We start from the raw sequence: 25,662 nt of genomic DNA, 5'->3' as shown, positions 1-25,662 counted from the left end.
AGGGCTCTTCCATCCGAGGTGCAGGCCTTTGCATTTGTCGCCATTAAATATCCTCAGTTTCTAATGGCTCATTCCTTCAGCTTTTCGGAGTTCCTCTGAATGGAAATTCTCCCTCCCGCCCACTAATAACCACTCTCCATTTTGGTGTTGTCCAAAATAGTGATGAGGGTTAACTCTCTTGCTGTCATTGATGAAGATCTTAAGTCAATATCTGTGGAATGCCAAGTGTGAATAGATACCAGTTAGATTTCTAAGTGTTGTCTGCTAGGATTTTAAGCCTGATTGATAGATAAACCATTTTTTACCTCCCTTGTAATCCACACAGCCTGTTCATGTCTCACCACTTTGAATTCCAGATTGCTATTGGAGGTCATTTTAGAAAATGTTGTTAAAGTAAAGGTAAACATCTACTCTTATCCACAGAGCCTGTCATTTCATGACAGAAACTGATTAAGTGGTCGAGGACAATTTGCTCTTGGTAAATTCTTGCTGGCTGTTCCGGTCACCTTATCCTTCCTGCTCTTGGAAATAGCTTCTAGGAGAACTTGGTCCATAATCTTCCTAGAGACAGGTGCAAGCCTGACCACCTGTAGTTCCCTGTATCCTTCTTGATTTTTAAAATGGGAATAACATGAAGAGCTAAGAAACAAATCTGATTTTTCACATAGTGCTCCATTCTTTTGGAAGACATTTCTGAATCTGATTGGCCATCAGATGTGAACAATAATTTTCTAGATACTCTTCTGTTTTGGTTTGTTTTCTCAAATGGAGAAGGTTTTTCTGTAAAATCAAAATATCCCATGGAAATATAAAAAATTAACTAAATTGCTTCAGATATACAACAAAACAAGTTGAAATCTTTCAGTTTGATTGAAGACAACATTAAAGCTATATTTCATCACATTTTGTGGACCTATGTTCCTGCTTTTCTGTTGTAACTGCAACATACTTAAGATTCTTCTGAACTAACAAAATTTAAGAAACTGGTGCACAATTCAGGCTAAATCTAGAAGAAGTATGGAATTCCCTTTCACTATGAAAAAAACAGTATTCAAATTCCATTTTGATAACAATTTGTACAAATAATTGATTTTTTTTTCCGGGGTGGACAGAAAATAGTCATTTGGATCACCAATTTTTATTTCCATTACTAAAGTTGAAATTTGTCAGCTAACAGAAAGAACAAAACTATTTTTCTCCGTTATTTTCAATGGTTATAGCAAATTTCCGTGTTCAGTGTCCTGTTCTCTTGAAACTGGAGTTTACACATAAGATGCCCCCTTTTTTCCCTAAGCAAAGTATATCAGGCAGAGCTTAGGCAGAAGAAAATATGCATTGTATTTTGAGGTACACAAATGTACAGCCTGAACTACCTACTGTCATGATGAGGATGGTGAGCTAATAAGATGCATATAATGGTTCATGAAGCAGTTTTAAAACAAAACTTTTTCAGGACACCTGAAAAGATGAAATAATCTTACATTGATGGAAAGATCTGAAATAAAAAAATCATCTTTATTCTCCCAATGTTGTTTTTTCATCCATAAACAAATTTCAGATTTTAAGGTGTATCTTTATACAAAAGGACCTTTCATAGAAAATGACGAAAAAGCCTGTGGAGCAAGGTAACTCAGTCTTATAGTTTACCACTCTATATGAAAAGTCAAACCAAACCTAACCAAAAATCTTCTGATCTTCCAGAAGAAATTACTCTTTGCTTAGTGCAGTTCTGAGTTAGCGGTCATCCTGTGACTGCAGTTCCTTGAATATTGAAGAACTATATAAGAATGATGCATAAGTGCAGGAGACATTGGCTGCCTAGGTAAGAAAAAAAGTTTCTGTTCCTCCCTATCTAACAGTTTATCCTGACTTTGACACACAAGTGAAAGTAGAAAGTAATTAAGTAACATTTCTCTTTCTATTGCCCACAGAAGAAATGCATTGGAATTTCCTTCTTTCATGCTGGTGAGTTTCAGAACCTATTAGAGTCATAGCTAACGGCTCTCAGAAAATAAAGGAACTTGTGCAGGTATAGAAGGAGAGAGGAGGAGAATAATGCACATGCTAATAAAACATCAGTGTGGTCTGCATCATTAAAATAACAGGTTTAGCCTTTTTGGTACATAGATTACTGTTGGAAGCAAGAAAAGAACTTTTCTGAAGTTCAAAAATAAAAGCTATTTGGAACACATTGGAGGGAAGAGGAATTGTAACAATTAGAAAGGTATTGTCATATGAATGCAACGTGTCTCAGTTGTTTACATTGTGATGTTAGGTCTCATTTTTCAGTGACAGGTGACTCCTCATGCACAGTGGTAGGTCTGTAAATGGACAGCGCATGCTTTATTTCCATTTGTGCTGGTTGTATCAACTGCAGTTCTGAAAATAAGTCTAACTGCATTTCAAGAAATGCATCTCATTGCAGGCTTCTAAATGTGTTACAAAACTCTTTCTAAGTAACAGCAAAAAGCCTTGAGTCACTCTTGATGCTGAAGAAATTAGTTGTGCAACAAATACTTAACATGTGCATGAAGGAAATATATAGCATACAGTAAAACTGAAGTGAATACTGTAAAGTTTGTGTTCTAGGGGAAAATAGGAACTTTCTTGAAGCTGATTGAAAAAAACCACTCACCTAGCTCACTAGACCTCATGGATCATTAATATTCCTTGAGACACAGATATTCCACACAAACTTTTATTTTCACTTCAGCCAAGTAACACAAAATGAAACAATAATTATGAACATAACCATAAAGTTTTAAAAGTTAGATCAACATTTTTCATGAAAATGATGAATTAGTCCATTGTGCCCATGTTCATGGACTGCTCAATAACAAGTTAAAGATGATTTTGTGCATGGAGCTATGAGAGGTGGCAATGACAAATTTCATTTTGTCTATCAGCGTTGTAAGTAGTTCAGAAGAGGTTTACACCTGCTCTGTAATATTAGGACTCAGTTACAACACTGGCTGAGGCTGGACTTGTTAATAAATCATAGATTCATGTATCAACTTTTTTCTTCATACTTTTACAGTATTTTATGTTCTTACCATTTTTAAACAAAGCAATTGAAATATAAAAGTGTTTGCAACCATTTTAGTTTGAGGATATTGATTGACCCACACAAAGTTTGAAACAGATTGTCTTGTGGCAGCTTATCATACTAGAGTGCTTTTTTCTGTGGCCACCACTTTATGTTCCATCACTCACAGCTTTCATTTCAAACAAAGAAACAAAAGAAAACTCCCCAGAGATCTGGTGAAAAAAAAATCCATGGAAAAGCCACGTGAGTACAACTACTGTCAGTGTGAGTATTCAGAGGATCTGCAATAGAATATCTGAAAGACATGAACAGTCATACACATGCAAAGAGAAATTAAAAATATTGTCAGTGAATGTATAAGCAAAAAATGAGAGGTTTTCAGGGCATAAGTGAGGAATTTTAGCCTAGAAAAGAAGGCCATGATGGTTTAATTCCTATTGTCTAAATATTTGGTTTCCAATGGAGATTTTATTGTTGGAATGGTCTCTTAGGCAGGGCAGACAAGTATGTTGGTGTCATGGTTGCAAAGGCCATGAAACACTGAGTTAATTGTTCCAGAGCAGAGTGGTTAAATTTTCCTTATTAATAAGTTGGTGGGGAATATGAGCAAAGAGACACAGTGTGTTTAAGTCAGCAGCTTGAGAATGTCAACAGCAATGGTAGATATGGGAATACTGAGAAAAATTAAGAAGAGGGAATATGAGAAGTTTCCTTCTTTGGTACAACTCTAGATGCAGTATTGTGATGATTAGCAATGGAACAGTAATTGTAGCTGATAAAAGATGTGTTATTCAATCAGGTTTGGGCTCTCTTGTATGGGAAAATTGGTGCAAAACAGAAGCAAGGCCAGCAGAGGGTCCCCAGGATGAGTAGGGGTCTGGAGCACGATGCACTGAGAGAAACTGAGAACTGGATTTGTTCAGGTTTAAGAAGAGAGGGCTAAGGGAGAGCTTTAATTGCTGTTTTCAGCAATCTGCTGGGCTATTAAAAAGAAGATAGACGACTCTTAGAGGTGAAAAGCAGAAGGACAAGAGGCAACTCACACAAACTGCAGAAGGGAAATCCTGATTAGATACAGAGAAAAGCTTGACAGGTGGTTTAGGCTTGCCCAGAGAGGTTGTGAAATCTCTGTCCTTGGAGATACTCAGAACTCAACTGCACAAAGCCTTCAGCAACCTGATCTAACTAGAGTCAGATCTGAGTTTGAAACTGGCCTTATTTTGAGCAGGGATTTGAACCACGTTATCAGCAAGGTCTCTTTCAATTTTAATTGGTCTAAAATTATTTTTTCTTAAAGCTATAACATACTTTTTCATATGAAGCTGATACATGGCTTTACTCATAGGAAAGATTCTTCAGGTAGAAAGAATGCATATAGACACTGTAGAACATTTTAGATGAAAAGTAGGCCTGAATAACCAGACTTCAGTAAATGCTGTTAGCTCTGATTCCATGAAGAAAGGAACCATGTACCAAGAGCAAACAAACAAAGCAGTAACTGAAAATTTTGTAAGAAATTAAAATCAGATTATGATGTTGTGTTCTACCTAACTGGAGACAGGCAAAGATAAATGGATGAGTAACCAAAAAAAAAAAAGGATAACTCCAAGTCACTATAAAGTAAGGTCACTGTAAGTTCTGACAATGGTGTTTACGGGAAATTTAACAGTTCCAAAAATGCAGCTAATAATCTGAGACAAATAGGAAATACCTGTAAAAAGTTGTCTATGAAAAGTCGTAATTAGTAAGCAATTTCCCTGTCTTTAGTTTGACTCATTAGATTTGTCATCGTAGTTTCTCCTCATGTCCTGCAGAGAGAGGAGCGAGCGAGCAGTTGGGTGGATACAGGAAAGCTGCCGCTCTGTCCACCAGCCCAAGGCAGAGGCTCCCCGTACTCCGAATTGCTTTTAGCTAAAACTAGCAGTCCCAGTGATAAACAGAAGGAGTTGGAATTATTAATTTAGAAGTCCAGTTCACTGGTATCTGGTGGGTTGATTGGTGTGGCAGGAATGTTAACACCATGTGCGAGGAAAAAGGGGAGGAACTTATCTCTATAAAAATGGCATCATGTATTTCCAAGTAACAACTTCTGAGTATTTAGGACTAAATGTTCTAACAGATAAAGCAGAAGATGGATCAGTAGTAATTCTTTAGAGACAGAAATCTCATACAAGCTTAGACTTGCAGTTACATAGGGTATTTATGATTTCCTGTGTATGTACAGGAGAAAGCAAAGCTGTGGTATCTTTCATGACTGAATGGTTGTTAAAAACTGAAAGGTCCTTCTGCCAGTTGCTTGTCATGCTCAAAATCATAAATGGCAATTTATTAGCTCACAAGTAGTTGTATTCAAAATGAGGAGGGAATTTGATATTTGCTCTTCTTTTAAATTATTCACAGAAGAAAAATATAATGATAGCTCAGTTTTGAATAATCATTATTCATGTACATTTTCTGCATGTAAAAATAGTGAAATTCAAGCTAAAACAGGTTTGGGAAATTACATTGCAAGTTTGGAAGACAGATGTGTAAGAAATTACATTGTTAGAATTGGGAAAGAATTTTTCATTAAGAAGTTAGAACAATACAAAGTCAACATGACATAGTATAAATTAACTAAATACTATCAAACTGATATGTCTCAATGAATTCATCAAATAGGGAATTGCACATAACTTTTTTTTTTTCCTTAACATTTCAATGATGAACTAGACTCACAATAGTCATGATGGATAAAGTTTGCAATGACTCAAGGATTAGGATAGTATTAAATAAAAAGGAAGAAAGGAAGACAAAACACTCATATCTAGAAACATTTTCAAGTGTTTTAAAGTGTTAGGTTCTTGTTATGCGAGAAAGGGAACACACTATATGAATAGAACCAAGAATTTATTGTTAGTCTAAATAAAAAATTAGCAGTGTAATCAAAATGCAATGAATACTTATTATTAATTCAGTTACAACAGTTACATCATCTTACAGCCCAAAATAATACAGTAAAGTTTCTTTACTAACACAATTGAAGTTGTTATACAAGAAAATTTATTAATATCTACCCCTTTTCTTTGTTGTGCTCTCCTTTCCAATGTCTCTGTGGGTTATACTGTCAGCAGCTGCAGCGTCATCAAAAGGAATTGCATGCATGGGGAAGGGCAGTTTATGAAAAGTGTCCCAAATTAAGCCCTGGAAGGAGTATGATGTTCTTGCAAACCCCACAGACAGCACTGGCAGAGCTCAGGCTCAGGCAGGGGAGGCAACAGGCACTTGGCCCCGAGGCAGGAGCTGGAACCAGCCCAGCCCAGCGCCGGCCACGGTGAGCCCAGGGGCCGGCCCTGAGACCTGCGCTCGCAGCTCTCGGCAGAGCCCAAGGGCTTTAACTAGGAGTGGCAAAAACCATTTTATTAGGATATAAATGAGTTAATCTATAATTACTCTATGAAGAACACTTTCATCAGAAACTTGATTCTGAAAATGCCTTAAAGAGTATCCACTCTAGGTAGTGGATTAATGTGGTGTTGTGGACCAAAATATTAAAATACTTTTTTAAGTCTGGCCCTGAAATTTAAGAACTTAAATTTTTAAGTTCTGATTACAATTTGTTCACAAATTGATTTTTTTTTTTTTTTTAATAAAAAATAATACAGAAGTTCCTTCTCAGGTGACAGTTAATTTGAGGAAGTCTTATATCCAGTGTTATTCAGGCTGATGGACACAGCAACTGCTTTTGTCAATTTGATGTAATTTCATCATCTTGATCAATAAGAGCAAAAGAACTTTTAATTTTTTATTCCTGATCAAAGTCCACAAGACAGATGTCAGACAAAATTTTGAAAGCCATCTGTTTTAAAGACCTCAATCTGTCTAATTATTTTGATTTGTTTGCAATGTTAAGAGCATTGATCTTTCTCTCCTTCCCTGTTTTCCTTATGGATTCAGTGAATCGGAGGAGTAGGAGGAATTGGAAAGAAGCCAAAAGTGGCTTCTCTCTGGGATACTATATAGCACCATTTACAAGCAATATGGGATGAATAGATATTTGATAGATGAAAAAAAAGTAAAAAATAGTGTCTTTATTCTAAAAAGCAATGGTATAACAAAAGTTTTCAGTGAAAGACTACTGAAATCTTGCGAATGCTACGTATGTTCCAATGCTCTGAGCAGAGACAAGAGAGGGTTGAGAACTCCTAAATCCTCCTTGTTTTTTATCATATTTGTTCTTATTACTCTCTTATGACAGTACAGAGTCCAATTTTATGGACTCTTAAGCAGGTATGACCCAGGAGTCTGAATACATATAAAAAGATATTTCCTGTGCTAATTCTTTGTGAAAGAAAATTCTTAGAGTAGAAGATCAAAAAAACTTCCACTGTTTCACTCCCTTAGCGATTTTATTTCTGTACCTGGATCTCCTGCTATTTCTTTGGGTACTGTCTTGAAGAAAAATAGACATATTTCTACTGTAGATAAAGTATATTAAGTAAATCATGATAAAATGACCAATGTGACTTTTAATTAGGATTTTAACAACTTAGATGAGATCTTAACATTGTATTTCTTTGCATAGGCCAAAATGGGTCAATCCAGTTTCTTGTCAATTGTCATTTCTTAATTTTTGTGCCAAAATCAGCTACCAAATATCTCACAGAGAGATCCACATTGCCTGATTTGTATTGTGCCATTTAACGTAAAGGTGGTTAGCATAAATGTGCCATGCAGAGGTTAGGATTAAAATCAAGAGGGAAAGAAAACTACAACGTAAAAGTCAAATGTCTACTTTAAAGCTTCATTTAAGAGGATAACCTTTTGGCTGCTTGGTCCTTTTGCAAAATGGTTAATTGTGAAAAAAGAATATGAGAAGAATTTATTTTTAGCTGTCTATTAAATAATTTTAGTGTGCTTATGTTTTATTTCTATGATCTGTACTGGGAAATTAACTAATTACGATCTTATTAAGTTGCAAACTTTTATGCTCAGTTTACACACAGTGTAGTTAATGAATTAAAAAACTGGAACTGTTTAGATTTTAATTAGGAAAGAAGTGCATAAACAAGTAAAACATACCTCTGCCACTCAGGAAGCTGATAATCTGGAGGGAGAATACTCACCTGGATGACATAGAAATAGGGAGAGGAGAAGGGATAGTGAATTCTGTCTCATTTTGATGCCATATCACTATCTGGGAGTTTAGTGGGGCAGATTTTCTTTATGTTTTTCTATTTTTTTTTGCAAAAACTTGTGTAATGCCTGTACATCAATTTAGCCTGCTGAATAACTACAGCTGTAGGACTAATAGAAACAGCAGCACACACTTTTGTTACCCAACACTTCATTATAATACAATGCATTTGTGTTAATTAGGGATATACATGTGTTCTCAGCTGTGGCAGTCAGCAGTATGTCTGCTTCCAGAGGTGTTTCTGCATTAATCACGAAGAACAAGGAACATGAACATGTGTATGTCTGTGTTCCTGTAATTATTGCTACAAAACAATAGCTATGTTGAGCTGGTCCCCAAACTAAATAACACTGTATACAAATAGGTCAGATTCTACTTGCATCTTCTTGTGATACAAGTCAGTACAGACTCAGCTATACAATATAAGGTACCATGCCAGACAATGTGGTTTAACTAGGGAGGTGTCTTAGTGGAGAGGCAAAGTAAATAAGCTGCAGGAAAATACATACAGCTTTTCTTGTAACGCCACTACCACAGATGACAAGTGTCGTCTTCGTTTATACAACCAGGCAGATGGCAGAGAAAGATCACCTTTTTCTTCAGAGATAAAGATGAATACCTTTAAAAACTTTTCTTAGACTAGTAGGGCTGGAAGTAGTACAGACTTATCAAAATCTTAACTGCTGGATTGTCTATAGTGTATTTGGCAATGTATTCAACAAAAAGCGATCAGATGCAGAGCTTCTCCTTTCCCAAGAATTATGGACTTTGTGATATGCGGTTTTGTTTGCCAATGCTGTGACCACTGGACTGTAATGCAGAAGTTGGATTTTCCTCTGAATAGGCTAATTATTTTTGTGGGCAGATAGATAGAGTTTTGTGAGGCTTTGCTAAGAAAGCAAAATTTAGACAAAATTCAGAGGTTGTATCCCTAGACCTAGATCACTGTGGAGCTCTAAGCAGAGACCAGAATGGGCTGTTTCTCAGTATACTTGACCTATGGAACTCGTAAGCTCTGTAGTGAGGAAGTTAATCAATGGAGGCAACTAAACCATGAGGCAAACTGGATTATAACCTGGGATTTGGATAGATTTAGTCATCCTTGAGCTACTTATTCAGTCTCAAAACCCTTAAACACTATGTTGGAATTCTATTTGTGTAACACAAGTAAAGTCTTCGTAAGTTCAAATTTAAACCTTTAGCTGATATAGGCTGAGAGATCTTATAGTGGCTAATAGGAATGACTATCAGAAACCTCACACATTCAGTTTTGAAGTAAAAAATTCATATTTTAAAAGGGAGGAACTGAACCTCTGAAATGTTGATTTTCATTTTTTTCTTTTAGATGGAAATATGACCCCATACAATGGATTTTTATCCAAAGTGCCTGTAAAATGATTAATGGTGTTATTAATTAAGTTTTTGTAATTAAGATTTTGTAAATCTTTCAATCCCTTATCACCAAAGATGAGCTATATTCCTGCCCAGTTAAACCTTGTCAGGTGTTCAGTAAAAAAAAAAAAAAAAAAGTCAGTGTTTTAAAAAAGTTTATCGATGGATAAATTTTTATTATTCACCTCAAAGTTTGAAATATGTACATGTGTATTAGAGGTTGAAAAATGTACCGATAATGTAGGATAGCCATGTGCATATTGGGAGAAGATGATACAGAAAGGCATGTTAAACAGGACAAAATTCATGTTATGCCACTGTGGTACTTAAATTGGTACAACTGTTCTTACCTGTAACTCCTGACACAAAGTGAATTTTCTGCTGACTACCACCTTTTGTTCCAGATCGTTACAGACATGAGAGATTTATCTGCCCATAAATTCTTGATTCTTGAGGAAAGTAATTAAAATATAAGTGTTTCAGAGTTTGTTATGTCTCTTGTTTAATTCTTTTTTTGACCTTCATAGTTAACACTTGTTTTGCTTCCATACAGTCTTTTTCGGATTCTGTGAAACTTCAGAAATGTTTTTGAAGGGATTTTTCAGAAACTAGTTAATGCAATCAAACAAGCTATTTCTAATGTGCAACATTTTCAGATCTGTTACTGACACAACTCAGAGATGTGAAGCTGTAAAATTTCTCATCAAGAGAGTTGTGCAGCTTATTGACATAGGTGTAAAATGCAAGTCATTTTAATCAAAGTCATTGGCAAATACCTAATTTTTTTTGTACCTAAAAAGTTTGATTATGTTTGAAATAGAAATGTTATTCATTTGAAAGCTCTGGGGTTTTTTAAAAGCTTTAATAGGAGAATATATTTCTTGTTTGGTTGCTTGCTTTGAATTGGACAAGTGGTTAAAAATCATAAACTGTATTTTTAATTATATTCAATATTTTAGGGTTTGTTAAAATGTTACATTTATACTGCATTTTTTAAACATTTTTAATAGCTTTTAGTTTGTGTTTAGTTGGGAGTTTGCATATGTGTAAAAACCAATAACATATGGTAAGTATTTCATGGAAATACTTGTTATGGCATGAAGCCTGTTTGAAAATGCTGCTCAGAAAAAAAAGAGATTTTGACTGCATCTCCCCAGTTCTTACTCATCAGAAGTTTATGATATGTCCTGTGATAACAACTGAAGTTCAGATAGTTGTCTTGGGGGGCCACCCGTGCCTGAAAGCTCTGAAATGCACCTGCCCTCCCTAATGGCTTAAGTGTGTGGGGGAGAAAAACCAAAGAAGCTCAGATGAAATGTTAACTTTACATCCTTGTAATATATTTAGGACAAGATACCAGAAGGAGATAATGACCAAAATGATGATCACATATGGCTTTTATATATGGAGAAACATGAAGAGATCTGATTAGTAAAGCCATTTGTGGCTTATAACTACCATCTGAACTAAGAAGCAATATATAACTTAAAAAAACATCCCCTTGGGCATGGCAAAGAAAGAACACATCCAGGGGCTTCCACCACTGTGCAGAGGACTGAGGCTGAGGAGTAAAAGCCAGGCTGCCAGCAGGACTTGGGCATCTTGAGCAGTTAGGGTGGATGTCCTGTTCCCCTGAGTTGACAGAATTGAAATCTTAGAATAGAAATCAGAATCCACCCTCCATCATGCTTAGTAAATTACTTGTCACTTAATGGTGTGGTTCTGTCCTCATGAATATTTCACCTTGAATTCCCCTGTGACAGTATTTCAATATCCTCTTGTGATCTAGACAGCAGAGCCTTTGTAGGTTTCTTAACAAAAAATTGAGTATTCATTAGTTATTTAAAGCATGCTTAAATCTATCCTTCTATCTATACCTTTTATGGTTTTGATCTTACAGCTTCATGACTTTTATTCCATATTCAGAGGTTGTAGAGATGATAATGCCTTACTTGTCCAAGATTAATTTTACCTCCTGTGTAAATACCAATGATTTTAATGTAAGATGTTTTGTATATCTGCTTCTGAAAAACAATTGTTTTGATTCAGAAGTGTTGATGCAAGCAAAATGATACTCACGGTTATATTCAGGTTGTAGTCACCATCAGGACAACTCAACGACCCAACACATTTTGTGTCATAGATGATGTGTCTGGCCAGGGAACTGAATTGCAATCTGCTTTCTCAAGACTATACTGGTTGCATATATCCTGTTCATGCCAAGAAAATACCAATGTGAGACAGTTTGTCAGTATGTGCCTATGAATGCCAAAGCCATTTTCATAAAGTATATTGTAATTTACATCACTTACAGAAAGCAGCTATCCTTCCTTCACCAGAGAAAAAGGTGACTGGTAATGAGTGAGGAAAAAGCCTTTGGGTGAAGCATTTATAAGTTTTTTTCTTTCTACTTAGACATTATCATTTCTTTTCATAATGACAGCCTGAGTAAACTGTCACTGAAACAGAACTCCTACTGATGCAACAGTTAAATAAAATCCTATGCAGAATGAAAAGGTGGCCTCTAGGAAAATAAGTACATGAAAAGCCTTGTTGTGAGTTTTATTTATGAAGCTGTTATAAAACTATTTCTCCATTTGTAATAAAAAGTTGACCAAGGCAATAAGCATGAACATACCCCAAACAGTGAATTCAAGCTTACTTTTCTAACCTCTGTAAAAGTCTTTGTGCCTGTATCCTAAGTTCTTCCCTATGGTATATGTATATGCATATGTATATGTTAGTGAAGACATGATGATCTTTGCAGTCAGTGATTTATTTCTTTATATCTACCTGCCTTTTATGAAACAACCTGTTGAAAGGCATAGAAGATTTAAAACAAGAAATCAGATTTCCATTTAATACTTTACACAACATCTATTTTCTTCAGTTGTATCAAACAAGAATTAAAACAACTTGCACATCAGTTTCCAGGAGAGCACACTAGTAAGAAAGTCAGTGATAGTCTAGTGGCATAACAGAAAAGAATATCTTTTTCACTGTTAGGACAATCATTTCAAAGCCTGACTAGACAAAGGCAAGAGCAAACTGGTCTAGTCTCATAGCTTTGAGCAGGAGGTGATCTCTGGAGGTCCCTTCCAATCTGAAGTGTTCTATAATTCTATAATAGTATGAGCCCATTACCTATTCACGCAGAGCTGGAAATTAAAAATATATCTAAGTATCAGGAGAATAAAGCTCCAGATAATGAATTTGCTCTTTTAAAAATATGAGTAAGACCAGAGTATATGCTAAAGCCAACAGAAGCTGATTGTTTCATGAGTTCGAAACCAGAGGGGCATTTATGATACTAGTCTTACTGAGATGTGCCAATTTGGCAAGTAGATGCACCTTGGCCAAAATATTTTAAACCCATACACTGCTCAAAGGAGGCAAATGGCCAAAATCATAATCTTACATTCAGATAGTCACAGATTCTGGAGGAAGACAGAATCAGGTTTGGATCTGATTTTTACAGATGTTCCCTGTCATCAAAATGGACCATAAAAAAAAAAGTCCTGATTGAGCACTTACAAACATTGCAGGTATTTTATGCTAATAACTCAATAGACTGGGATTTGTACTAAAAAAACCAGGCGCATTCATTTGTCAGCTTTTCATCTTTGAGACCTCTATAAGAAGTAGCCATCAATGTTTCGCCAATCTGCTTCAGCACTTCATATGTCTGTGAATGGGACATGCATGCAGGTACAATTCTGTTCCCAAAGTATCTTTTCTGTCACCCTGAATTTAGCAGTTCCCTTATTTTCAAAATAAGCTACCTACAATAGCTTCTCTTTTTCCTTCATCAGCACTTCACACAACACACTAGTTAGGACCTCTGATGTATCACCATTCTCATCTAGACAGCATTTTCTCTACAATTTGCTCTCTATAGGTGTATTTGGAGGGTTTACGAATTCTGATAGTATCTAATTCTTACGAATCTTAAGATTCTTCTTAAATCCTTCCCTAAATACCATTACAAATGGTCTTCAACCATTGCTTGTGTTTGCTCAATACTATTTAGTAAATATCACGATATGGACAGTCTTATATTTTGCTGACTTAATAAACTTAATAGTGACAATTTCTACTGCAACTCATTTCTCATGGAATGCTAAAAGTTCTCACAGGCAACATGGTGATCCCAAACCACTTTTTTTTTGCCCTTAGAGGGAAAATCCATATTCTCATCTACTCATCTACTCGAAAAGCAAAGTTGTTTCTCATCATGGCAAAATGAAGCATGAAAGAATAAAACATAAAACACATATTGAATTTTGTTTAAAGATAAAGAAAAAATAGGAATGCATACACATTCTAAGATGTGTAATCTGCATGAAAGCTGCTGTTACATTTTTTTTGTTTTTCAGAAGTACCATGGAACATTATGTACATTGCAATCTTCTGTTTTTCTTAGAATGTATACATTTTCTAAAATGAATAGCTAGATTAACTATTCTTCTTGATCTTTTAAATCTATGGTTCTACTATGCAGCCTAAATGACCTGTCTCAGTGCACTCCCTAGTGACAGAAATTTCAGTGCTGAAATTTGCCAGTCGGCAAAGCAGACATGTCAGTTACCCATTATTCACTGTCTGCATTGAGCAATCCAACACAAACAGCAAAGTGGTAGCAATCCTGCTCATCTCTCAGCTACTGCAAAGCCCACTTACACACTATGTAAAGGCCTACAGATTGAAAAGATGCAGTTTTCTCAAAAGGCAGTATTGATGACTTAGCCAAAAAATCCATGACTTTGCAGCTGCCCACTCAGTGGTAAAGAATTTGTAACACGGTGCAGAATTAACTTCCTTGCAGTTGGAGCAGCTCTTTGAGCTTATGCCAAATGTTTTGCTGCATCCTGCTGTAATAATGCCTGTTCATATAATGTCTTCCTTTTGGATTAAAGAATCATCTTACATACATACAAAGTTGATCTATACTAAATTACAGTGAAGATTAAAAATAATTACAGTAGAAAATATCTCTGGGATTATTTGTAAACAGAAGAGAGAATTTAAATTTTTCATTCTAACTATGTAGTATTCCACAACCTGACATTCAGAGGGGATGGCTTGAGGACAGGTTGTGTTACTGAATTCTACCTTTTCATCTCAAAGAGAAATGAGAAGAAAAAGAAAAATAACCTAACAGTAAACAAAGCTGAATCAGAAAAAGCAATACGCTAGTGAAAACTTGGTAAGTAGAAAACTTGCAGAGTATAATGAAAGTTTCTCACATTAACAGAAGGTAATGCATCTCTTGTATGGACTTCTATGTGTTTCTCAACATTTTGCTCCTCACATGTAACCTTATATATTTAGCATATCCTACCATGTACTTTCAATAAACTTTGCTTTTTTTTTTTCTTTTTCTTATGTCTCCAACTGGCATTTAGCAGATGCATCAGGCTAATCTGTGGAAGAAAAGTCTTCAGGGACTATTAAACATGGAAGCTACATCTATATTGGTAAAGGAACCCTTTCCAGGAAATGAGCTGTGGCCCTCAGAACAAGTAATGCAGAATAACCCACGTTCACACAGCTCAGGACTAGACATCACTCGAGTGGACTGATACATCCATCCTGAATGTCCTTGAGCCCAGGACTCTTGAAGGATGCAGTCAGTACTCTATAGGCTAGAAGGCTAAAAACTATTAATTTTTAGACTTTTTTTTTTTCCCTACCCTCTCCCAGCCCCCTAGGTTCAAGTACCAGAAATAACAGAGCAATGTAGGGAGTATAGGTTGAGGACATGGCATGAAAAAAAATAAGGTCCTTTGAGGGCACAGCACTTCACTGGGACAATACCATCATATACTAGAGGAAGGAAAAACTGGTGCAGTTTTGTGTATAAAGACTCTGTGGGGCAGTTTATGGAGTGAACCATCTCCAGAACATCAACCTGTATTTGTCTGAAAGGAAACTAGTTATTTCAATCAAAAAGATAGAATTGGAGTGAGCTATTCTAAGGCCTAGGGCCTAGGGATGAATTCTGGTGCTACATTATTTGCCAGGAGAGACACCGACTAAAATGTCATTTCTTAACCTGGAAGTCTCAAGGCTATTAATTTTCAGAAGTTGGGATAACATGCTGGGGAAATATCGCTTTATCCTTACCTACTTCTCATAATGTTCTGCATGCATCTGCTACCTCCACTTGTGAGAGACAGGACACTGGGTTAACACCACCATAGTACAATACATGCTGCCATACTACCTTTTCTTTTATTCAGTTTGGTTACAGAAATTCTTTAAAACTATTTAAATGGATCAAATCATTAGAGAGAATTGTGAAAAAAGGAGAAAAATGAATAAAAATAGACCAGTAGGGTGAGTTGCATAGCTATTCTTTACCCCAAAACACCTCTGGTGCTTAGATATCACCTACATCAAATTAGACACACTTGAAAGTAATGATGTCATTAATCTTTCCTTTCTTCTTGGCTATGCAAGACATTAGTTAGAAGTATTACATTTGTTCATAGACTGATTAGTAGCTATTTGCAAGGGGCAATTCATGACCACTATGCAGTTCTTTTAACTTTTTAATTGTATATGTATAATTAAATCTCTAAAAGACCTCTATAATTCATAATAGGTGTCGTACTTTCAACTCAGTTGCAGTTGTATAAGTATTTGTTTGGCACAGAAGAGAGGTTCATTTTTGCTCCCCTCTCCTTGAATTATTGTAAATATAATTTGATTTCTGTTTCAAATATGTTTTTTAAATCATACTCTTTGAGTCTGATTTCTCTTAGAGCTGGAGACTGTTTTAATTTTAGGGATTATTTCTATAGCAGACAGTTGTTTTCTCTCTATAGTTTCTGTAAATTGAAAGAGGAATGACTTGAAAAAGTCCTCCCTAGCAACACAGTTCCTTTCATAAATCCTAACAGACATAAAGCAACTGATTCTCACCCTCCCTGCTCCAAGCCCCTCCGCAAAACTAATTAGCTTGGAAAAGGTTCTTTGTTCCCCATACCCCATAATTTTGCTCATCAGTGCCCTTCTGTTTTTCATGGAATCAGAATTTTCAGATTTTAAAACATGTTCAAACATTTCACAAGACCTATAGAGCAATGGGTCATGTTCCCTGTTTCATGGGAGTGATAGTTTTCTCTTAGCGTGTCTGACTAGAAATAGGAAGTGCTAGTATTAAGTGTATTCTGCCTCACTTCCTGCTTCTTTTGAAAACTAAAACTAAATTACTTGTTAATAGTATAACAAATATATGGGCCTTCTGAATTTTATCTGCTAACAGCAGACAGTTTGCTTTTCTTCTTCAAATCTGTGTTAGATAAAACCAGAAAGGTCAGAATGACTACCAGGTACTATCATAAACCAGCTATTATTTACTAAAGGAAGTGACACAGCCTAATAGAACTCAGATTTGCGTACTGAAGCTGACACTTCAAAATTATCTTCAGTCTTCTTATGTCATAAAGAATGCAGAAGGTTTTGCACAAACTTGACCTCCCTCAGGAAAGTTTCTGTAGCAGGGTGAGCAGGAATAATGGAAGAATTTTATTTGCATACTTACTTCAAATTAAGCAAAGCAAAGTTCTCTCACAGCAAAGGTGGACAGTATAGCTATTTGGCTTTTGTGTGCAACAAGGCTTAAGGGACATAAGAAGAGGATACCTCCTTTTCCTTTCTCTTTGAGAAAAGGCTTTTATATTTTTTTAGTGGAACTAATAGAAATAGTCATCATGTGGCAAATTCAATTTCTATGATAAATATATTTGAAAAACTTACTTTTGCATAAGCCTCTTCAGAGTTCTGTTTAATTTTGCACTGTCCTGCTAGCATAGTACTTGAACTCAATGACAAGCCAGCCTTATGTCTGTCTGTAGGTACACAGGAATAGTCTTGTGATCAGTGGCTCCTCCTTTTTTTCCAGTTTCCTACCTAATTACGTACCTCACATAAGGTACGCAACTACTGTGTCAGTCTTTCCTGGGTCTCATTGTGACTGTGTCTTTCCACCTTAGCCTTTTTAACCATTTGCTACAGTTCTTTGAGAATTTATATCTTTTTATAATATGAGCAAGATAATGAGATAAATTACCATATCTGGGCTTTCAAAGTGTGATGTCAAGGGTGTACATCACATGTATATGTGTATACACACATACATATAAATACACATTTCATTTCTATAAGTATATATATTATATATACATACATAGTGTGTATGTATAGATGTATATATACACCATGTATGTATATATAATGTATATACATGTAGAAATGAAATCGATTTTATATATATACGTGTTCTATTTCTTCAGAGTTCAAATGATTTGTTATCTGTTAAAAATTACTTAATCCTGGGAGCAGTTGCCACTTAGTGGGAGACATCAGCCTAAGTTTGTCAAGACAATTTCATAGAATCATAAAATCATTTAGGTTGGAAAAGACCTTTAAGATCATTGAGTCCAACTGTAAACCTAACACTGCCAAGTCCACGACTAAACCATGTCCCTAAGCACCACATCTACACATTTTTTAAATACCTCCAGGGATGGTGGTATTTAAATGAAATCAACTTTTTCATATATGTACCAAACTTCTGTGATATGCTTAGAATCTACACATTTGGATATTACAACATTATGAAATACAATTCAAAGCAGAGTTCCACATGTGAATAAGCCAACAGATGGCAAGAATCCTCTAAGGCAGTCTGTATGCCAGAATATAAGTACTGCTGCAGTAAAACTAATCAGAAGAGGAAACTAAAGCCTGTAGATGATTTATCATTAAGCAAAAGAGTGTAAGAATTCTGGACTCTCAGCTTGGCTGATTCAGTGAATCTCATCCTGTCATAAGTTATTGTCAAGTTTTCTTTTCTGAAGTAGAGAAAAAAGATTCCTAATTTTAATGACTGAGATAGATATATTTGCAAGGAATGGTGTGGAGAGACATTGTATTGGTCCTTACTAGGTACAAGAATTATGTAAAGCCCTGGATATCTTTGAAAAATATTCTGTGATAGCACTGGACTAGAAGCTGTGTAATTAAAAGCATAGGTGATGACTGCAAGACTTATTCCAAAGTTAGGGTACAGCTTTCAGCCAGCACCCAGCTTGGGTAGCTTCGATAAAAGATTTTACTTGGTATGTACTGCCTTATGCTTCTTGACTTCCAGCCTGAAACTGGGATCTTAATCAGACTTTCCATTTGATGGTGTAACTCAGAAATACATGACATATAGTCTTCTAGAAGGATGATTTTATTCATATCTTACTATTTTTTCTGCTCACTACACTCTGATAACCAACAACCCATACATCATCTCCCAGAAGTCAAACTATGCAGTTAAATACTTGGCCTAAAGTAATTGAGATAGAGATGGAAATCTAAGTGTCTCATTTAAGATGCTTTATGTCTTTTAAAGAACTGTATGAAAGTTCTTACAGGAACAGTAATGATATGCTATTACATGCTTCCCCAAGACCCGCCTTCAGGTACACCCCAGCCTCAAAGATGACAAATTAGATACCCTTGGAGAAGCTCAGTACTTGCACTGCATGTTTCACATCATCTCATGGGTGAAACTCTTTAAAAATTCAGTTGCATCTTTGTAAGCATAGAGCAAATAAAAATTGCTGTTTGCATCAATATGAGCTTATTAAACACTGAAGTACAAGTTAGGCAACTCATGCAGCATGATTCCCTGCTGGTCTGTATGACTGACCCAGCAGATGTGTCTGCATGAAGGGCTGATAAACCTGATTGAATCAACATTGGTTCTTTGCCTATAGTTTTAAGCAAAATTTCACTATATCATCTCAAAGGTGGGATATATGATTCTCATATTTTGCCCCACTTGCAGGAAGTCTTAGGCCCTAAGCATATTTTAACCATACCTGGATGTATAGTACATGTTGAATAATTGGTTACAGTCGTCCCTGGCTTTGATAAAAAAAGATATTTATTAGTATCTACCTGAAATCAGACTACTATGCTCAGCTTTAAACAAATCAATCGGCCTTTCCAATTAAGCCAAAGTGTAGGAAGATTTCACTATGAAGAGATATACAGCTAAAGAGATAGTTCCTTAATAAAAGATGTGTGTAGATGTCTAAAAGACTTTTTTGTGTTACCTTAAACTGAATAATCGGGTGTTTTTAGCTCTAGAAACACTTCACATTTTTATTCTAATTTGCTTTTCTTTCAACATACACTTAAGAACACATTGTCACTACTGCTGATGGCTCTTTTTGTGTAAAAAACACTTATGTATAATAAAAAATTTCAAAAGAATTGAGAGAAATAGATAAGACTTCCCTGGAAATATACCTACAACCCTCTAGGCAAGGCATATAAAAAAATGTACTCCCAATGGATGTGATATGCTAACACATTCGCTCTCTCTGCCTGAACATTTTTAGGCAATCCCTCTGAAAATTTCATTGCTGGCTGGTTTGATAGCAAATACAATCTGCCACACTTTTGTGTGAGTTATGCACAGCTGTGTATATAAGCTTCCGTAAAATAACCCATATGCTAATTGTGTGAATTGGAGAAGGCTGTATAAGCGCAGGAAAGAAGATAAGGGAGTAGTTAAGATTTTCTTTTTTCTTGACACTCTCCTCTTGCTATGTTCTCTCATGTTTCTCGTAAATCTGAAGTGAAATGCATCAGTGACTAAAATTTGGTACACTATAAGTAGCCACCACTTTGTCACTCTTCTGTCCCTCTAGTACTCCGATGACGTGATTGCAGGTTTCCCAGCAATGAGGCTCTTTCACTTCCACCTCTCAGGGGCTCTCCATTTACAATTTTCAGTGCTAAAGATGTAGCAAAATGTTGTTACTATGGTTACACGAATATAATTTTTGAAAAACACAGTTGCCTCTTTTTTCCCCACCTTTGCAAGAATATCTGCCCAAAGTTTGTCACTCACTTCTGAGGACCAGTGCAGAAAAAGAGTACCAGTACTTGCTTAGAACTTCTCAGTGTGGTCCTACTTAAACTGACTACTACAAAACAACCTTCTGTAGGATCCTATCAGCCCAGGTGAAGTAAGCTTATTTTCCCAATTTATAGTATTTGTTCACAGCTCACTGATTAGCTGCTATCTGTTTCTCTCCAGCCAGCCGCATGACAGCTACTGATAACCTATTCATGAGTGAAATCAGACTTTTTATGGGCAAAACCAAGTCTATTAAAAACAGTTTAATTGATCTACAGAAATGTATTACTAAGTATTTCCTTTATATATTTGATGTGTTCAAAAAGAACTTCAGGAAAAAGAGAAGACATGAGCAAGACAATAAAAGGAGAAATAAGGAAAAAATGAAATGCTTCTATGAAGCAATAATGCTTCTATGACAGAAACAAAAGGCAGAGAGTTAAATGCAAAGACCATTGGACAGAGACCACTTGAAGAGCTGTCTTGCAGCAAAATCAATTAATGAAACATAGTGGAGAAACACCTTTGAAAGAGAGTAGAGCATTCCTGTCCGGAGGAAAGTAGTCAGAAGGTGATTTGCTGAAAGATGCTTTTCTGATTCACCTTCACCACTACAAGGCATTAAAAACAAAAGAAAAGAAAACAAAACACACACAAAAACCCCAAACCAAAACAACCCAAGCAAAAAACCCCAGTAACAGCCTTATTACCACAACGGGTAGTAATCTTTTCCAACAGGCTTCTGTTTTCCACTGCGTCTTCTGGAAATAGAAAAATACACTTTTAATGTGATCAGTTTTAAATTTTATTTACTGTTATTGAAACACAATAATGTTTATAAGATTTTTTGTTCCAGTTCAGTAATACAGTAACCTAAAAAAACCCCCCAAACTAATTGTAGAATCATCACAACTCATTTTCAAAATCAGTTAACTGGTTATAAGTGCAACTACGTTATAAAATGAAAGTAAGAGAATATTGTTATTACTGTACAACATATATTTATACGTATAGTGCTTGGGTAAAACCAGACCTTAACAGACACTTAAAAAAATTACTTTCAATATTTCTATGTATTGTTTACCTGTTTTACAAAATTGCAGACTGGTAATTGCAGAGCAAATGGATACATACACTGTTATCCAACTACATTCACCCTTTTTTACAATAGAGAAAAGGTGTGAATATACACTCCCATATACATACACACCCATGTGCGTATATGTATATATACATACACTTACATATTTACATACAAATACATATCTTTAGAGATATGTTTCTTATGATGCATTTACACAAGCAGTGGCTGAAAGCAGAGCCCTGAGAACCAAATCACTTTTTCATTAAATGAACTTAAGTTTGATTTTCGTCTTTATACTTAATATTCAGAAAATTAAGTATAAACCACAAATTATCTAAGCACATTACAGAATCAAATTCAGAAAGATTCTGTTTTCTGTTAGAGCATTCAGGGTATCAGGCATCCACTTACTCAAGTCAGTGTCAAAGCTCACATTGCCTTTAGTATTGTAAGGCCAAAGATTAAGTCTGTCTAAAAAAAGGGAGGAAAAAATCTCATAGTGAATTATAAGAAAGCAGCAGAAAAATATGATATTTGAGGTAAGCATTAAACAGTCAATAAAAACATAATGGTTAGGTAATTAAGTAGGGAGAAATAATTAACTGTAATTGAATTCAGTAATCATTTACTTCTGATAATACCAGATATAATTAATAGTCACCGTTGTAATTCTTCAATTTGTTATTTATTTGGGGCATTTCACCTTGTAGGAGGAATCTAAGCATTATTTTATAAAAAGAAAATCCATACATATACACATACACTTAAGTATTTAAAAATAAAATAAAGAAGCTTGAAACAGCCTCTTCAGCTACCCTGTAGAAAATTACCTAAAATATACTGTAGAAGATGTAGTATGGTTAATGTAAAAGCATCCTCAGAAATCCAGGTCTATTTGCAACAAAAATCAGGAAGAATTGAAAACTGCAAGGTAGATATTACAGGCCTGATGGAAAATTATCTGATGTCAGAGGAACAATTCCCAAATAGCTAGATGCAGTGAAAGGACTGAATTACATTCTGGTTTATGAATGTTCATCTCAGTTCTTCATCCACTGCATTTCCAGTGGATTATAGTGCTTCAGTTGTCTGTACCAGGAAGAGCAAGAATTTTTCTCACACAACAAATTGCCAAAAACTCTGTGTAGATAAAATATCAAACTTCAAATACTTCCATATAAATTATTACAATTATAAAAATCAACTATTATCAATACATTTATGAAAATGGACTTAATTCTATTTACTTTCCCAATGTATATAGTCCAGGTTTTAGATTTTCCTCCATTGACCTGTTTCTATATCTGATTATTTGAGAGCCCTGGAAATGGATTTGGAACCTTACAAAAATGTAAGATTATCATCTGTTCTACTTTTGCTTATAGCCAGATATATTACAACATTAGCTTCCCAGCTGAAAGGTAATAAAAATATTTAAGTGTACTTACAAGTTATTGAAAATAATGTTTAATTATAAATTTGAAGCTGCAAATGAATAAAGATCTCTATAGAAAATTAAAATGGCTTAGTGCCAATGTCAAAGTGGTTCTACCCATATTTTACCCAGAGTTTACTTATTTGTGGAAGTTGTAATTTTTCCCTGTATGTAAATGTGTTGAGAGGTGTTCTCTGAAGTGTATTCTCCCAAAGAAAGAAATTCTGGATATTGCATATTTTTCAGTGTTTGGCACATCCCTGGATTTTAAAACTGATTCTTTATGTAAATGACAAGTGTCAGAGAGACCAGAGCTGCAATGTCCAAGTCTCAAGAGGACTCATTAAGCTGAGACTGTTTATAATCTTGCCCTTGATGTTCACGCACAAATATCATCCAGTATCCCTGGAAGTACATTCCTCTTCATAGCACATCCAGGTGCACAGGCTGTGTAAGATTAGCTGTAGCAAAAAAGGAAGCAACATGTGATTTAGTATTAAAGCCTGAGCTTCCATCACAAGCAACATTGTGACAGCGACAGTACTATAATCGACTTGACTTTTCTATTGTATGTAATGATTTTCCAGGTTTAATATCTTTCCTAACCAGAGTGCTGCAGAGATGAAACTTACAGTTGAGTATTGGACAGTTTGTTTGGTTTGGGGTTTGTTTTTTTGAAGGCTTTTCAATCCAAATGGTGTTGCATTGTCTATTTCATGTAGTTTAAACCAATGTCAGGATCAAAGTCGTTTATTGATTTCTTAATGACATCTATGTAATGGTCAATCAGTGAACTCTAGAGTCAGGATCTATGCTAACGGATAAACTACAATACTAGCCCGTTACAAAATGTTAATAAAGTTTTTAATTTTTTAAAATATCCTTCAGTAACTGTTCTCCAAACCCTCTAATCGCGCACACGCATTGCTCTTGCTCTTGCTCTTGCTCTTGCTCTCCCTGACCGCACAGGCACCCGGCTCTCCCCATGCCCTCCCCGGCCGTGCGGGTGCCCCCCACAGCCCCGCCGTCCCCCCCAGAGCGGGCAGCACCCACCCGCCTGCCCACCCCCCTGGGTCTCTCCCCTGTCCGAGATCTTCCTAGCTGTTTTACCCAGCTTTTCAAGCTGACCCTCGCTTTGTTTCAGTCTCCTGGTAATCTCCTGGTAACAGCTTCATCCGGCTGATGGGCAGCTTCACCTCTAACATGACCGGTTTGGGGGCAGATGCCCTTCCAGACAGCCTGGTGTATTTGATTCACTCTGTGCCTACACCCATATTCTTGTCTTGAAGAATGCTGTTACACAGGACTTCTGCCAAGGGTGAGCCATAAAAGCAACCACCAATATGTATACATAAATACATGTGTGTGAGCATATCTATACATGTGTATTTTTGGAGAAGACATTTTGTATTTGTTTGTCTACACACACAGATATGTGTATGATATTCTTCTCTTTCCTCACCATCTTTCCATCCTTCCCCAATGTATTTTTTTGGTTTTAACCTTCAAACAATTAACTACTCCTCTCTAGCCCTTATTCCAGTAATTTTAACTAAACTCCTGACATTTTCTCGTCAGGCTTAGAGCAAAATTGTTTTGATTTAATTATTGCCATAAAATTATCAAAGCACTGTCATCTAAAACAGAGAATGATGTTAAGATGTCAAATTAGTCAAGTAGTGTACATGCAAATTTGTGAAGACACTGGTGCAATGCTGTATAAAGACTGATACAAATAATATCATTAGACGTCAGTGGAGGGGAAGACCTCGTAAAGTTGTTTGCTGGGGATTCATGATGTGATAAACATGTCTGCAAGAATAACTTCTAATTTATATTTTAGCCTACAAAATTTCAGTTGCTTCAGCAAGGTGTTGTAAACTCATTACTGATACAATCTCTGATACACTGCTGTAGTTCTGAAGCATAAAATGTCCTTTTTTTTCCCCCATCATGCTTCTGCTTCTCTCAATGTGTCCTCCATTTCCTGGTTTTAATTTCTTTGTTGGTAGCATTACCTTATCTATTCTACCATCCGATTCTCCCCACTCTGTCTTTTGTAATATATTAATTAAAAACAAACATACAAATCAAATACTCCCTCCCTACTAAGAATAGTGATTTACCTGCACTTTGACAGCCGTTAACTCTCATGACTTAAATTCTGTGCTTTGTCCTTCTATCTTCTGCTTTCTATGGGATTTTACACTGTGTGTTCAGTGAGTCAGAAACCAGGTCTAAGGACTGGTGGAACACTCATACATACGGATTTATCCTGGCCTCTGACAAATAGTGGAGAGGGACACAAATGCATTATCCTCCTTCCCCCACCAACAGAGAGTCTGCAAAGCCAAGTAGTTGTGACTGCATTATATGCACTGGAAAGTGTATAGTTTCAGGTCCCATATTTCTATTTGAAATTTTTGGAAAGAAATACTCACGTGACACTGGATATTAAATTAATCCGGTGCAGCACAGACATGCCAGGCCCACTTGGTTACCTGTACTCTGCCTTTGATTTCAAAACACATAGAAAAATCTAATACATCGAGACTATCATGGAGTCTATTAATTCTGTTCTACATGTGCAAGGGATCTT

This window comes from Aquila chrysaetos, chromosome 5, assembly GCF_900496995.4.
Source record: "Aquila chrysaetos chrysaetos chromosome 5, bAquChr1.4, whole genome shotgun sequence".
Taxonomy (NCBI): Eukaryota; Metazoa; Chordata; class Aves; order Accipitriformes; family Accipitridae; genus Aquila; species Aquila chrysaetos.
This window is presented reverse-complemented; position numbering follows the sequence as displayed.